Raw genomic sequence first — 16,787 nt, forward strand, 5'->3', positions numbered from 1 at the left:
TTATTTTTGATTTTTAATGCATTTTTTCTTAGCTTTTGATATTTGAATCCCAAATATTCAATATTCTATTAGTCATTAGTTTAAAGATAAAAAAAATATCATGCTGAATTTCATTATCTGAAGTGCCTTTTTTGCCCAAAATGTTTTGGCTTGATTAGCAAAACCGAAAAAACCGTTGTCGAAACCGAACTGAAAAACCAAAAACAGAAAACCGAAAAAACCGAAACCGAACGGTTTTAAAAAATCATAAAACCGAAAGTTTGGTTTTTGGTTCGGTTTTAATCAATAACCACATCGAACCGCACCACACACACCCCTAGTTGGAATCGATTTGGGTAAAATTGTTTTTTTTATGTTATCGGGTTGGGTTAGAAACTAGTTCATTGGGGATCAAACAAGTTTTTTTGTCCATCTATATATGTGAACATGAAGATTCGTGTCTTTTTTTTCTCCCCCCTTAACTAGGAGGTTCGATTCGTGTACCCATCATATAGTTTCGGTGGCATCAACGAGGTGATGATGGGAGTGTAGGCGAATAGGTGACGTCCACTAGTCAGATTCTTGAACTAAACGTGTTTTATCTCACCGCATTTGCGTGCCTTCGAGCGAGTGTTCACTGGCTTTGGCCTTATGTGAGAGTTTTCGTCGATTCAGAAATTCCTGATGTCATGAATTTAATCAATAACTCATTTGAAAGATTCGTTGACCGTTAAAAAATTAACATATTAACAACTTTTATCTTTCATTCTTAACTTCAAAAAATATATATTTGTGAGTTAATTTTGTCAAGGAAGTCCAATCATGTAGGTAGTTTGTCAAGTTATTCACTTATTTTAAGAGTGTATTTTATTAATAAAATATACGAAAAAAAAAATATAAAAAAGACATTTGTAAACTTGTTATGTCACCTACTTTCAACAAAAGGTTATGTGCATCAGTGAACAAGTGTATGCACATGCATATACACAAGGGACAATAATTCTATTATGAATACAAGTTTTAAAAAACGTAAGACCCAACATGACTAGACACGTATACCACAAGAACTAGTAAACATGTTGTAACATGACAAAAACATTTACAGATGTATAAACCTATTAAAACTTATTATAACAAATGTATCAATTTATAATATAAAATTAAGTAATGTTTAAATTTCCTATACAATTTGTAAGATTTTCATAATATATATGTCTAGTTATATTATATTAAATGATAAAATTAGCAATTGAAACAATTATAAAAAATCTGTTAACGTTGCCAAAAATAATTTGTAAATAGGTAAGTTACATTTAAAATTTGAAATGGATTAAACTAATTCTTAGACCTCTCTTTACACTTGTCGTGTCTTCGAGCGAGTGTCTACTGCCGTTGGCCTTAGATGAGGCTTTTTCTTGGACTGAAAGACGAGTGGATCTCGATACAGTGAATTTAGCCAGTAACTCACTTGAACGATTCGTTGGTTGTTCAATAAAAAAATCATTTACTTCTATTAAATATCCAAACTAAAACATATTTAACAAAACTGTTTTTTATTTTTTAAAAACTAAAAAACAAATAAAAACTAAAATAAAAACAAGTGGTGGTTATACTAATCAACGGGTGAGATCTAAATAGATACGGAGAAGGGTGGATGGTGTTGCACCACTCAATTTCAGCCTGTTAAGGCTTTTAACCTCCAAATGCAATTCTTGATGCTGATTCTGTCGGCTTATTTGTCTCCCACGGCAAACTTCTTTTTTTAATAATATTAATAATATTCTACTTGCCTCTTATTATAATTTTAATAGTGTTTGTTAAACACAATTCCAACTGTTGTGATTAACATGGTACCTTTCATTAACATCTGTAGAGAAATATTTATCAGTGTCTTTCTATCAGAGTCCTGATAAAATAATTTGAACGGCACCCATACACACGGTGAAAAAGAAAAGGAAAAAAAAACCTATACATGATTTCGGATTAATAGTATTTGTAAGGTTTAAACTTTAAATATACTGATCTATCAAAAATCCGATTAAATGATCCGAACAACACTCCTGATAAGGATGACAATGGAATGGGTTTGTGACGGGTGTGTTGGTAGACAATAACATACTTGATTGTAAGATTGTATACCATAACCGGTCTCAAAGTCGTCGAGAGGACCTTATGTATTAAGTATAGTTATGTGTTAAAAACTAACCTTTGGGGCATACCTTTAATTTTTATATAATTTTATTAGCCTAAGAAATTAGAAATATAAAAACAAAAATATAGTGAATCAACAGATAACTCTATTGCCAAGGAAAAAGAAAAACAGAGATAAATTGTTTTAAGCATATGTTTGGGTTAACATATGTTTGATGTTTCGTGTAACTGGATCGAGTATGCATATTGCATTCGAGTTCTTACTCGGAGACTCTACTAAAACCAATCACGTATATGAATTTCCGTCCCAAATATATATTCGAGTATGCATATCCGGTTCGAGTTCATTTCCCATCTCTAATTCTATGCCCGTGAATTAAGGTCATAGACTCATAGCTGTGATAAGTAGTTTTTAAGGGAAAAGGCTTATAATAATGTTTAGAATATTTATTATTATTATTATTATTATTATTATTATTATTATTGAGTAATGAACATTTGGCTAAACTCCTGAAAAACTTTTAAGGGGTTCGATGTCGTGAGACCTAATCTACTCAGTAGTGCTTCACCCAAGCTTAAACACGGAAACATAACACATGATTGAGATTGAAACCCACGCCGTTAAACAGGAAAAACTCTTAAGGGAACCTTGTTTTCATTTATGATAACTTTTTATAGAAAAGGCATATTTGAATGTGTTTTATGATATCATATTTTTCTTTAATCATTTATCGTGAACACACTTTATAGTTTACACCTAAACGCACCATTAATATTTTAATATTATCATGTTCGGTTGAGTTGATAACAAATATATCATTTACTCCTGGAACAAAATATTTGAACTACGTCAATAAATCGAATATTCAACCGTCTGTTCTTATTGTTTTTTCTTAGTATCAATTAAGAAAAAACAAAATATATGTTACATAAATCTTGGGCCATTTGGCCTGCATGAATATCTGCTAACATGTTTTTTGCCATCATCTTAGGGTACAAGGTTAGTAAACATACATTAATGTCGGTTTAGGTCAATTAAATACGCAATTAAAACACGTAATCTATATTTTATACTTATTACGTATATTCTCTTTTCCCAATTTTTAATTTACTTTATATTTTAAACAAATTTTATTTAATACCATCGAATTAACGATAAAACATCTTAAAGGAATTTACATTTTATAGGAGTCTCACTGATCTTGATATTGTTAATAGTTTAGGGTCTTAACAACCATTAATAGGCTATCAAAGTATTTTTAAACACACGCGATCTTTAAGGATAAAACATCTTGATTTCATATATAAACAACTAAGAAGTATAATGGGCGAATTAAATAAGAGTTTAAAGATAAAAGGAGATAAAGAATAGATAACAGATTAGCTAGTTAGCGTATTTTGTGGAGATAATTGTTATAGCTATAGATAAAATATAAGTTTATTTTATTATGTGTTTTGAGTGTGAGTATTATTATAGATGGCTTAGGGTTATTGTTTTTTATGTGGTTTTCGTTCTTAATAATATTCAAAGAGCTGTCGTGAGTTACCACAAACTCAATATTCCTGATAATATGAATAATTTAGTCTTTTATGTTAACACACACATATAGATTGTGATCTCCTACACATGGTTAATGTAAACAATTATAAAAGCTTTAGGATTGAAGCTAACTATGGACACAAATCATGTATAACTTCATCATTACAACATGACGTTTATGCATCATACGTGTCATCCTAATCCATAAGATCCATTGTACCTGAATAAATCCAAATCTTGTATGATGATATATATACATTCAAGAAGATTATTAGAACCACCGTGTTTTGAGGAATGGCAAGTACCGCGTTCTTGCTAAGGCTTTTTGTTGGCTATATGAAGAAACACTAACCGGACCCCGGGCAGGTTACTGTTAACCTGGGGGTTGGAGAGATGTTTCCCACGAGGGGTTAGACCCTTGGAAGATGGTTCTTCTGATACCCTGCAAAACAGACACCGTGAGCTCGTCACTGAGAAGGGGGGGGTTCCTCCTTGTGACCACCCTCCGGCGTGAGAATCAGACTAGATTGCTCTTTAAATATAAAAGTATATTAAGAGATTGCTAGAGCAGATATCAGGTATATATGATGATAATATGATAAGATATGATGATCATACCATTTGTGGTATTTATAGCCGAAGGTAGGTTTCCAAGGGGTTTAGCCGGCCCAACACGCTACCAACTGTAACCTATGCACGTGCCCTGCCTGTGAGTGGTGGATAGGTAGCGGCTGACACAGAGCAGGCGTGTCGTGCACTCTTCCTCTTCTGCCAACTACAGGCTAGGCACGTGGTATGGCAGGAGTTGGTGGGTAGGCGGCGGCTATTGGTCACAGTGCTGTGGCGTGCTGTCTGCCATGCTGCTGTCAGTGAGCTGTCGCATCTCTGATCAGATCTTTTGCCCATACCTCGTCAGGTACAGTAAAAGATCCTTCAGTATACGGACTGGCTTATTTGGGCGGGAGTATTCCCCCTCCCGCCTCTGTGCGGGATTGCTCCCGGCTTGGCTCATTCCTTCAGGTGACTGAACGATTGAGAGCTAAGTGCCTTGTGCGTGTAGCCATGCTGCGCGGGTGGCCTTCCCTCATGGCTTGTATCCGAGGCTGCGGGAACAGGCGGAGTCCTTCACCATGGGAGGCATTTCCTGCGGGACCAGCTTGCATACTGCGCGTAAGGACGTCACTTCTCTGAGCATGGTTGGTCCTGCGGATCCAGTTGGTCTCTGCGCAGACGTCCCTGTTTAAGGTGAGTCTTGCGGGTCCAACTGGGCTCTGCTGGGACCTACCTCTTCAAGTCCCCCCAGTCCAATGTTCTTCTCATGAGTGTTTAATGAAGTGAGGTGAACTTTTGGACTTGAGCAAAGGGTTTTGAAAAGGGTTTTGTAAGGTTTTCCATGGGGATTCTTTCCGCGGAAGTCCTTGTCACTTGCAGAAATGCCCGAGTTTCCTGCTTGGTCTTTGGGTATGATGCGGGTAGGTCTGTAACCTCCTCGCAAGTCAGGAGCATTGAGTCCCAGTTGTATGTATTTTCCATGAGGTTTTGGTAGTTTTGAACATAGTGATCAATTATGTTAAGACCACCAATTCCATCCTGGAGCTTCAAACAACGTAGTTCTCGATGTTCCCGCTATGCGGGGATGCTATTTCCGTTTCCGCAAGCATTGCCCAGAAGATCCTTCTTGGTTTCAATTCCCAGCGGAGCGCTAGGTATGTGAAGGGTTTTGCCTTAACACTGTACCTGCGCTCGTCTTACGGTTACTTTACTCTCAAGGTATTCCTGGCGTCAATTCCCTGCGGGTGCTAGGTATGTGAAGGGTTTTGCCTTTACACTGTACCCGCACCTGTCTTATAGTTACTTGGTTGCCGAGGTACTTGGCTTCAATTCCCTGCGGGTGCTAGGTATGTGAAGGGTTTTGCGTTAACACTGTACCCGCATCCGTCTTATGGTTACTTGTTCGCCAAGGTTTTCTTGGCTTCAATTCCCTGCGGGTGCTAGGTATGTGAAGGGTTTTGCCTTTACACTGTACCCGCATCCGTCTTATGGTTACTTGTTCGCCAAGGTTTTCTTGGCTTCAATTCCCTGCGGGTGCTAGGTATGTGAAGGGTTTTGCCTTAACACTGTACCCGCATCCGTCTTATGGTTACTTGTTCGCCAAGGTAAGGGGGTATTTTCCCGCTTCTTTTTAAATTTTGAATTTTGAAATTCGAAAGGTTGGTGAAAAGATAAGTCCAAACCTTTGAAACGTCGTGCGACGGTTTCTTCTGACTGTGTCAGGACGTGCAGGAAGTTATGGTGACGTGACAGAACATGGTCATTCCAGTCGCTTTTTCAGGCGCGTGGGAGCGATTTTTCGGGCGCGTGGCCGCGAAATTACTGGCACACGTCCTTTCAACAGCTGTTGCCAGCTTGCTTTTTGCCACGTGTCATAGTTTCATTGCACATTTGATTTCTCTCTCCTCCGCATTAAATTCACCGCATTAATTGCGATTACTATATAAAGGGGGAGAGGGTTATTTGCAATTCACACTTTCCACTTTCATCTCTTCTTCTCAAGTAATTTCCGGCGAATTTTTCTGTTCAGTAAAGCTTTACCCTGAAATCTCTTTTCGTCTTTCTTCCACCATGTCTTCTCATGATGCTGATGACCAGAAGACTGCTGGCGAATGCCAGTGCTCTCTTCCTGTCGATCTGTACCAGTATATCATCAGGAAGTTCATGCTCGAGTCTCTCGAGCCTGAGTTTCCTGAACCCCACCATACTGTGTACGATGCCCCTAGTGGCAAGATCGGGGTTTATGCTGCATTCTTTGTCTACGGGAACCTTAGGTTTCCGTTGACAAAGTTTGTGTACCGTGTCCTAGAGAGGCACGGTGTGCACCTGACAGAGGTGCACCCCATGGCCATTGCCAAGGTCCGGCACTTTGAGTGGGTGTGCCGGATACTGGGCCTTGAGCCCCTCGTTGATCGCCTGATGACCTTCTATACATGGAGGTGCATCCAAGGGTGGTACACTCTTACAACCCGTATCAAGGGTTTGAAGATTTGTACCACCGAGCGGAGTCTTCGCTCATGGAGAAGAGAGTTCTTCTTCATATCCGCTCGCGCCATCCCCATCGCCATGAAGTTCAAGAATGGCCAGGCGCTTCCGAACCTTCCCGCCCTCAACTACGAGGAGGCGGAATGGTTCTCGAAGATTTCCCGGGTCCAGTCCCCGGTTTTCCGTTTTCCGGAGTCGGCGATGGTGATGTTGGGGATGAGCCGGGTGTGGAAGGCGGCGAATGTGGATAAGGTTCCGATCGTCCTTGAATATGGTTCGAACTCTGTCCCTTATGGTACGTCTTGTTTCATTTTGCTGACTTCGATTTTTACTAACTTTCTTGTTGATTTCAGAGGGGAACGATCTTCAGTCGCTCCTGAACCCGCGGGAGGAAGATGGTCCCGCGCGGATGGGTACTCGTGCTCTGGATGAGAACGAGTTGCCCATCTTAGAGCAGACCGCGGGTCGGTTCGTGGAGGTTTACCCGCCAGGCCAAGAGATCCTGAGCCACCGACGGCCAGGTAAGCCTATCTTCTACCCTGAACCTGTCAATGCTGTGCCTGCTGCTGGAGTTCATGACATTTCTTCTTCTGAGGAATTCGCAGAAGGTCCTCCACTGGTGCGGAAGAAAAAGGCTGCCGTCGGGAAGGGCAAGGAGAAGGTGGCCTCTACGACCGACCCGGTAGTCCTATCTGACTCGGAGTCAGATAATGCAGAGGTTGCGGGGAAGCCCGGTGGTGAGGAGACCACCGCTCCGGAGGCTGCAGGTGTTACCTCCGGGGAGGCAGCGACGACGACGGTTACCGGTGTCAAGAGGCCGGCTCCATCGGGTTCGCCCCCGCTCGTCCGTGCGTTCAAGCTCAAGAAACCCCGTGAGTACCCCCATAATTCTTGTCTAAATTTGTTGTTTCAAACAAATTTTTCTAACACTTTTGCTTGTGCAGGTGTGGATGTTGACGCATTCCAGGGTGGAGTTGGAGCAAGTGTTCCCCCGCCAATGACGGTAGGCTCGGTCAGCCTTCCCGAGGCGTCGACCCAGGCGTCTACGCCTGCTTCCGCTGGTTCCAGCCTTCCTGAGGCTGTTCCAGCTGAGAAGGTGTCTCCGCCGGCCGTGAGTGCAATTTTTACAGCATCTTTCACGGAGCCGGCGGTTACTGTTGCTGAGGAGGTGGCGCCAAACATGGCTACCACAGCGGCTGCCACTATACCTGCGCCACCGGCACCGACGGCCGGACCATCAGGTATGCGCCAGGCTTCCCGCCGATCTATGCCACCTTCCCGTCTGCCTGACCTGTTGGATGGATTTCCTTTAGGTTCAGGTGATGGGTTTGGCGGCTATCGGCCTGTTATTGACCCTACAGGTACGTAGGGTTCTTTTTTCCCTTATATATTTTTATCATCTTTTCCTAACTGCCTTTGTTTCTTTTGCAGTGTCGGATTCCAATGAAGTGTACGTTCCAAGATGGAACATACGCCGAGGAACAACCCTTCGTACCCCTGTGGAGTGCGTGGACTGGGCTCGCCACGCTGCTCCTCATGGTGCGTTGGGGGAAGCCATGGCTAGCTACCAAGAGGGTAGGCTAACCAATGAGCTTCGGGTTCTCCAGGCCCGGACGCAGCCCCGCGTCGAGCTGCTTTGTCGTGAAAACGACAAGTTAAAAGCAGCTCGCGCCAAAGATGTATCTGAAGCGCGGGCTCTTCGGGAGGAGAACCGGCAGTTGGCCGCTGCCGCAGCCGAGAAGGAGAAGGCATTCAAGGCCCTCGAGGTTGAAGTCCAGGCGCGACTCGAGGCCCGCTCCAAGGCTGCCCAAGCTGTGAATGAACAGCTTCGGCTGGCCAAGGAGACTGCGCGAAACTCAACTGAGAGGGCTGCCAAGGCTGAAGCTGTTGCTGAGCCACTTCGCGAAGAGAATGAGCAGCTTAAATGCAAATTAAAGGCTCTTCAGCATGCTCATGACGCCTTGGCAATGGAAGACGCCAAGAAGCTGCAAGAGATTCTTGACCAGAGGGGGGTGCTTGACCAAACCGAGCGGAAGCTTAAGGGCGTCGAAGAGGCTGCCGCAAAGGAAGTATTACTTGCCAATCTGAACCAAAGCGAAGCCGAACGCGCCCGTGACGAAGTGCAAGCTACCCTCCAATGGCTACTTCGAGAAGCGTTGCCTCAGGTATCCTCTTTTTTTCTCTCTTTTCTACTTGTAATTAGAAAATGTTCTAACTTGTATTCTTTTGTAGGTTGCGCGTCGGGCCCTTTCAGAGACCTCTTATGACGATGCGATGAGCGCAGCCCTCAACGCTTCTCATGAGGATGGGGAGAAGACTGGCTTCCTGCTTGGTCTAGGGTTTGCTGAGAGAGGCTTTCCGCCCTCCAACTTCCCTTTATTCAATGTTAATACTGAAGCTGCTTATGACCAAGCTGTGAACCAGTACGCTGCCTTCCCGCATCCAGTGGTGGAGAAGGTGAATGAGGCTGCTGCTGCTGATGATGGGCTAAACATCCTTAAGGCTTTCCTTGGGCAGCCACGCTCAGACGGTGCTGGTCCAAGCGGAGGTGGCCCTGAAGCCTGATCCTGAAGATCTCTTCCCACCGCTAGGATAGACTTAGCTTTGTATAGATTTCTTTTAGGCGGGTAGTTACCCGGCCACTGTTGTAATACATCATTGAAATATTAATCTTTTTGCGTATAAGACTGTTATTTCCTTCTTTGGGTTCCTTGCTTTATAAACTTATTACTTGCATGTTTAAATTAGCAATTTTCCAAGTGTTCAGAGTAAGAACCTTTGAACGTGGTTGATAGTGGGTTAAAGTTTCGCTTCCTCCTTCGTGATTGTGCGGGTAGAACCGTCACTTGCACTTGGTAGGATGGCTAAACTTTAATTTTTATCTAACCTGCGTGCTGGTTTTTCTTATTTTTTTTTAGGATAAGTTAACCTTTGAACGTGGTTGATAATAGGTGTGAAGTTTTGCTTCCTCTTTCGTGATTGTGCGGGTAGAACCGTCACTTGCACTTAGTAGGATGGCAGAACTTTACCCTTATCTGACCTGCGTGTAGGTTTCTCATCTTTTTAAGAATTTTGTTTTGAACCGTTCGACGCGCGGTTGTTGGTGCAGTTCCTTCGAATGATTCATGCGGGATAGACCGGCACTTTCATTTAATGGGATGAACTCCTTCAACTGACCTGCGTGAAGGTTTGCCACGTTATTGGGTTCGTGCGGGTAAGACCGCCTTCCCACGCAACGACTTCACGTAATATGAATGTCGTCCAGTGTTGGATAGTTTTAACCGTTCGACGCGCGGTTGTTGACAGGTTATTATCCAGTTTCCTTAATGATTCATGCGGATAGACCGGCACTTTCATTTTTGGGTGCTGAATTTTTTCCCCTTCAACTGACCTGCGTGAAGGTTTGTTACGTTATTGGGTTCGTGCGGGTAGGACCGCCTTCCCATGCAATGACTTCACGTAATTATGCGGTGAAAACCGGCATATTAGTGTCCAGAAAAGTATAAATGTAAAATCATCAGCTTCGATGTTCTAGAGAGAATCATTTCCATTAGAAGTGGCTCTTGGCCTTTTCTTTACAAATTGGAATTGATTTACATGCAAACTGTGTAAATGAGCTCCCTTCCATGTTGGGATGGGAGCGCCATCGAGCCGACACGCACCTGTTTCGGGATCTCGTTCTTTACGCAGCATGTAGTCTATTGAAGCTGATTTTTTATTCGTGTTTACCCCAGCCGTGGTTCCACACGCACCTGCCTGCCTGCTTAGCTTTTATTTCGCCACGAGGTGCGCGAGCGTCCCATCTCTGACGAATGTTTCGACCATGTCTTTTACGTCTATGCATTCTTCAGTGTTGTGGCCTTTTGTTCTGTGATAATCACAGTACTTGCTCCGATCAGCATCGTGACGATGTCTGATTTCTGGAGGCTTTGGCCATGGGAGCTCTTCAGTAGCAAATATGTCAGTGACGCTTTTGGTAAGTGGCGTCCATCTGGGGTTCCGGTGCGGCTTTACATTATCCCTTTCACCCAATCGGTGTTGTAAGCCGGATGAGGTGTCAAAGTTTACCCTTGACTGCCAAATGCCTTGCTTCCGTTTTTTGTTCAACCGGGCGGTGAGGACGTTGTCCTCTCTCGTCCTCTGGGTGTAAAGGTTTGTGTTCTGCGGAAGGTCTCTACCCAGTTGCTTCTCCGTTTCCGCATAGCGTTTGGCTGCTGTCATGATGCCATCCCATGTGGATGGCATTCCATCTTTACCCGTTAGGGTGCGGATAAGCTCTGGGTCTTGCGCGCCCTGGATGAAGGCTGCGCGAACAAGATCCTCGCTGATCTTGCCCAAACTTAACTTCTTTGAGTTGAAGCGAGTGATGAAGTTTGGCAGAGATTCATCTTCTTCCCGTGTGCATTTGAGGATTGTCCATTGCTCCTCGGTATACTTTCGCTGCTGGCTGAAGTGTTGGCTAAACTTCTGCTGGAAGTCTGCCCAGTCGTAAATGTGGTTAACCGGTAAACGATCAAACCAAGCCCTAGCAGCCCCCACCAGCGTCATTTGGAACATGTAACACCACGTGGGTTCCGTCCAATTGCTAACGGTTGCCCCCGCTATGAACCTGTTCAAATGATCGTCTGGATCAGATAGGCCGTCATATGTGCCTATGTTAGGCATTTGTTTAGCACTTTTCGGGGCAATTGCTTCAGCAATGTCCCTTGCAAATTTGGACGTTCCTGCATTTGTAACGTTTGGTCTGAACGTTTTAGAGAAGTCTCGTGGACTTCCATCTATGCTTTTTGGTTTGAAGGCTTGTCCAAAATGCCTTTTCGGTTGGGTTTCCGTTTCTTTACGCTTCCCTTTTGCCTTATGACGAGGGTTCGCGTCGGAGTCGGATTCCTCCGAGTCATCCTCCCAGTATTCGAATTCGTCGGCCTGTTGCACGGAACGCAAGCGTTCGTTCAACTCAGCCTGGAATTCCTTTTGTCGTGCCTCCGCCCATGCCTTGACTTCGTCGAGAGTCTGGCGGGGGAGTCTTCGTTTTTCAAACTGGGTATCGGTGGATCCCAGTAGGCGGTCATTTACTGCACTTGCCCCTGCTTTAGTAAGTGGGGTAGTGTTCGTAAAATTTACTTCACTTGCTCCGGCTTCGGTAGCCGGAGTAGTGTTTGTAAAAACTGTGTTGCCGGTATTCCCCCCAATAGCTGGGGTTGTGGTTACCGGAATTTCTCTAACCATCTTTTGTATAAAGTTTTGAAAAAACTGGAGAAAATTGTAGTTCTAGCTTTATGCACGGATGGCGCCAATGAAGAAACACTAACCGGACCCCGGGCAGGTTACTGTTAACCTGGGGGTTGGAGAGATGTTTCCCACGAGGGGTTAGACCCTTGGAAGATGGTTCTTCTGATACCCTGCAAAACAGACACCGTGAGCTCGTCACTGAGAAGGGGGGGGTTCCTCCTTGTGACCACCCTCCGGCGTGAGAATCAGACTAGATTGCTCTTTAAATATAAAAGTATATTAAGAGATTGCTAGAGCAGATATCAGGTATATATGATGATAATATGATAAGATATGATGATCATACCATTTGTGGTATTTATAGCCGAAGGTAGGTTTCCAAGGGGTTTAGCCGGCCCAACACGCTACCAACTGTAACCTATGCACGTGCCCTGCCTGTGAGTGGTGGATAGGTAGCGGCTGACACAGAGCAGGCGTGTCGTGCACTCTTCCTCTTCTGCCAACTACAGGCTAGGCACGTGGTATGGCAGGAGTTGGTGGGTAGGCGGCGGCTATTGGTCACAGTGCTGTGGCGTGCTGTCTGCCATGCTGCTGTCAGTGAGCTGTCGCATCTCTGATCAGATCTTTTGCCCATACCTCGTCAGGTACAGTAAAAGATCCTTCAGTATACGGACTGGCTTATTTGGGCGGGAGTATTCCCCCTCCCGCCTCTGTGCGGGATTGCTCCCGGCTTGGCTCATTCCTTCAGGTGACACTGAACGATTGAGAGCTAAGTGCCTTGTGCGTGTAGCCATGCTGCGCGGGTGGCCTTCCCTCATGGCTTGTATCCGAGGCTGCGGGAACAGGCGGAGTCCTTCACCATGGGAGGCATTTCCTGCGGGACCAGCTTGCATACTGCGCGTAAGGACGTCACTTCTCTGAGCATGGTTGGTCCTGCGGATCCAGTTGGTCTCTGCGCAGACGTCCCTGTTTAAGGTGAGTCTTGCGGGTCCAACTGGGCTCTGCTGGGACCTACCTCTTCACTATATCTATTATTTATGGTGTACCACATTACATGACATAAGAGGAGAAAAATGAGAAGTAACATTAGTGACAACAACATTTGTCCTGCTCCAACCTTATTGGAGGATTTTTTAAGTTTGTCTAGGTAAAAAACAAACAAGAACTCAAAGCAGTATTGAAGGAACATGAATTGGTCCTTTTTAACAACATGAGTTGGTAACTATATCAAACATGTCTTGCTAATGTTTGATTAATTCAAGCATTCAACTACGTTAGTGCAATTTTATTACAGCAAACACCATTTTCTTTGTCTCCATTAAACTCACTGATTTGTATTATTATTATTATTATTATTATTATTATTATTATTATTTGAAACGACGACTTTCTAGTATGTTAGGTTATCATACTCTTCAATTTTGGAGATTGAGCCACGCTGCCCCACTATGACCAAACTATGTTTTTTAACCAGACTCACGTTGGCTTTAGAGTTTAATTAAGGTATTCCTAAAAAAACCCATATTCACCGAATGTTATTTAATAGTTGTTGTGACACCACTGATTTGGTTTGTTTAAGCGGTTAAATTAAATAGGTGTTAGATTGAAATGTAGTAAAAATTTACCTTTTCTTATAACTTTGGGATTAGACGGCCCCACAAGAAGAAAATTATATGGATAATTTGGACTTTTAGGCTTGTATCAAAATTCAAAAAGTCACACATGTCACTTCCTTCTAATCAAATTATACTATTCTATCCATAAACAATAGAACAAATAAAACAAGATAGTAAACTCCAACTTATACGGTTTTAAGCTTATAAAGTCGAGATGACACATTGTGAATATATAATAACTAGCTTTTTACCCGGCGTGCTGCACCGGACATGTTAGTAAACTCGAACGATGGTAAAACCCAAGTGTTGCCGGCCCCAAGCATTGAGTCGGTAAGTCGAGCCGAATTCGGTCGGTTACGATGACGTGTGTTATGTGTGTTATTGTACCGAAGTTAAAACCACACTAGTATTTAGAACCCGCACTTTGTCGCGGGACCGTCATGTTGTGGCCTGTTAAGCGTTAAAAGGGGTACCATTATTTGTATCGAAACGTTGATAAAACTAAAGATGCCGCAATGGAAATCCCAGTATTATAAAACATCATGTTCTTGAAGTTTGAAAGCGAAGTAATAGAAGAAAATAAATTGAAAGTTAAAGAGTATTTAAATCCAATAAGCCATTATAAAACAATATTTAATTGTGTATAAATTACTGACTAATAATTTGATATAATTGAAATAAAATATATCTCATATAAATATTTTATTTAATATGTTATGTTTTATTTAAATATCTAATACTCAATATGGTTAGAAAATAAATATTGGGTTCAAAGAGTTGTGACATGTGACGCAACCATTTACCTATAGGTTTAGACAAGAGACGACTAGCAATGGAAGTAAAATAAGAAAGTCAGATATCATAATTTTACGATCATAATGATAAATTAGCATAATTACTAAACATACATACATACATATTATTGTTAGATCACTGGCCATGCCATAAAAAATAAACGGAGTTAAGGATTCGTTAGACTGAGATTGTTATTAGTAACATAACTGAAAGTTGAATTTTCCATAGTAAAATTATTTGTTGGGATTAACATTGCCTAATTGATAATAGTTTAAATTATTAAAATATCAATTTTTCCTAATCCAATTCCTTACAATTTTTTATAATCAGTCATATACTAGTATTAATAGTCATGAGTGACAATTAGAAAACAAAATGTTGACTTTGATTAGAGAGATGCTAGCTATTATTAATTAGTAGCTCTAAGAAGCACGGATAATCCTAATTAATCAGCTATATATGCACATGAACCAATCATTAACATCAACTATAATCTAATGATTGGATTAGAAGGAAACCAAATAAAACAGTGTGTGATATAGATAAAAAAATATTCATAGTTCCAAAAGAAGCACTAATTAAAAGGGGTTAACTTTGATTCACATGTTCGCATCATCCATAGTTCCATACTTTAGTAGGCTAATTCAATAAAACAATGTATAATAGTAATATATATAGATAATAAATATCCGTATTTTCAAAGGGCTTATATTCTTATGGAATCAAGATTTTGCTAAGATGAAGTTCCTTTCAAACGACGAAGTTTCAAATCTCATAGTAAATGAAAATGGTTTTATAAATATTTGCCAATAAAAAAAAGAAGAAAAAACTGAACCCCAAGGTCAAGCTTGCAACCCATACATCAAACTTATGTCTCTTTATTTAAAGACTTCAATGTCATAGTTACTATTATAAACCAAGCAGTACAATACGAATTTAATAGTTACTATTTAAATTCATAATCGTTTTAAAACATTGTCAAACCTAATGTCCGCCATAAATGTACCGGACGGGTTATGTTTATATCAAATCCGATTAAAATATAATATATGATGAACATCTTTCAAATTAATTTGCGATCATTTGATTTTCTTTATGATTTTTACCGCTCCGCATAGTAATTGGTAAACATAACCAAAATAAATTATGACATGCAAACGTTTACATGGAGTAGAGGACATTTAAGCACATATTTATCTGTCTGTAAAGATAGAATATGTTTTCTTTAACAAAAATCTTAGTATTTATATGATAAATATACCGTAATCTATATAAGTACATCATGTATGATTTGAACCCTCGAATTTTTGGTTGTGCGACACACACCTTTACCACTAAGATGTACCATCAAAGACAAAGATAGGATGTGTAGATGCATTATTGATACATATAATTTTCCTGAAAAAGTTTTTTTTATATATATTTTTGTGGTGATGCATTTTTAATTTGATATATACATAAACAATTAAACATCTAAATTTCTAACAATCTATAAAGCAGCTTAAGTATTGGCAAATACAATGATGAAGTATAAACATATATACATTTAACTCGTTTTTTTAAACAAAAGCATCTTAAAAGTATGGTTAGAGCCAAACAACTAATATAAAAAAATACCACATATATATATTATAACAACTTTTATAAATTTGTTGGGTTATTTTTCTTGATCAAATCTAATCAAGACCATTGCAAATCTGCAGCTGGTTGGGATCTAATTGCACATGGATCTTCATCATATCAAACCCACGTCAATACGATTCGTAAATCTCATGATATGTTTTTTAATTAGACAAATTCCACATTTTTAATTTCATTTTTTTATTTAATTTATTTGGATTTTTTAGTTGAAAGATCATCACATACATAACAAAGGAATCTCAACCCCTACATCTACATGGCTACATCTAGTCATACACCTAAAGTATGGTAGATATATACAGATACACTTACACATTGTACATACATGTATGTATACATAAACCAATAAACTTAATTAAGTACTTTTTAATACCTTTTAGGCGTTATACATAAATATTGCTATTGTATATCACTACTAGAAAAACGAGTTTCACCACCATTAAAAACAAGAATTACCTATGTTTTTTTTTCTGATCTACGTTGGTGAAACGAAATGTTAGCAAAAGACCCTAAAAACTTAATTGATAAAAACATCCATTGGTAATTCATCCAAGTGATAAGTCAACGTGATATTTCGTTAAATCTGTCTGAGTTTTATTATCGTGTATTAGGTCGGTGATCCGTTAGTGAATACTGAATATACGTTCGGTGATTGTAGATAAATTTATATGTTGGTAAAGGTGCTTTAGTATATAATATTTTAATAATATACTTTTAACTACAGTATAAATAAAATGAAAACAATAACACATATTTAATCATTTTGTACATAATTTAGGAATGGTGGCAAATTGCAAAAT

The sequence above is a fragment of the Bidens hawaiensis genome, unplaced genomic scaffold (assembly GCF_021521415.1).
Source record: "Bidens hawaiensis isolate Kalapana, Puna unplaced genomic scaffold, B.hawaiensis_p1.1 tig00012085_1, whole genome shotgun sequence".
Taxonomy (NCBI): domain Eukaryota; kingdom Viridiplantae; phylum Streptophyta; class Magnoliopsida; order Asterales; family Asteraceae; genus Bidens; species Bidens hawaiensis.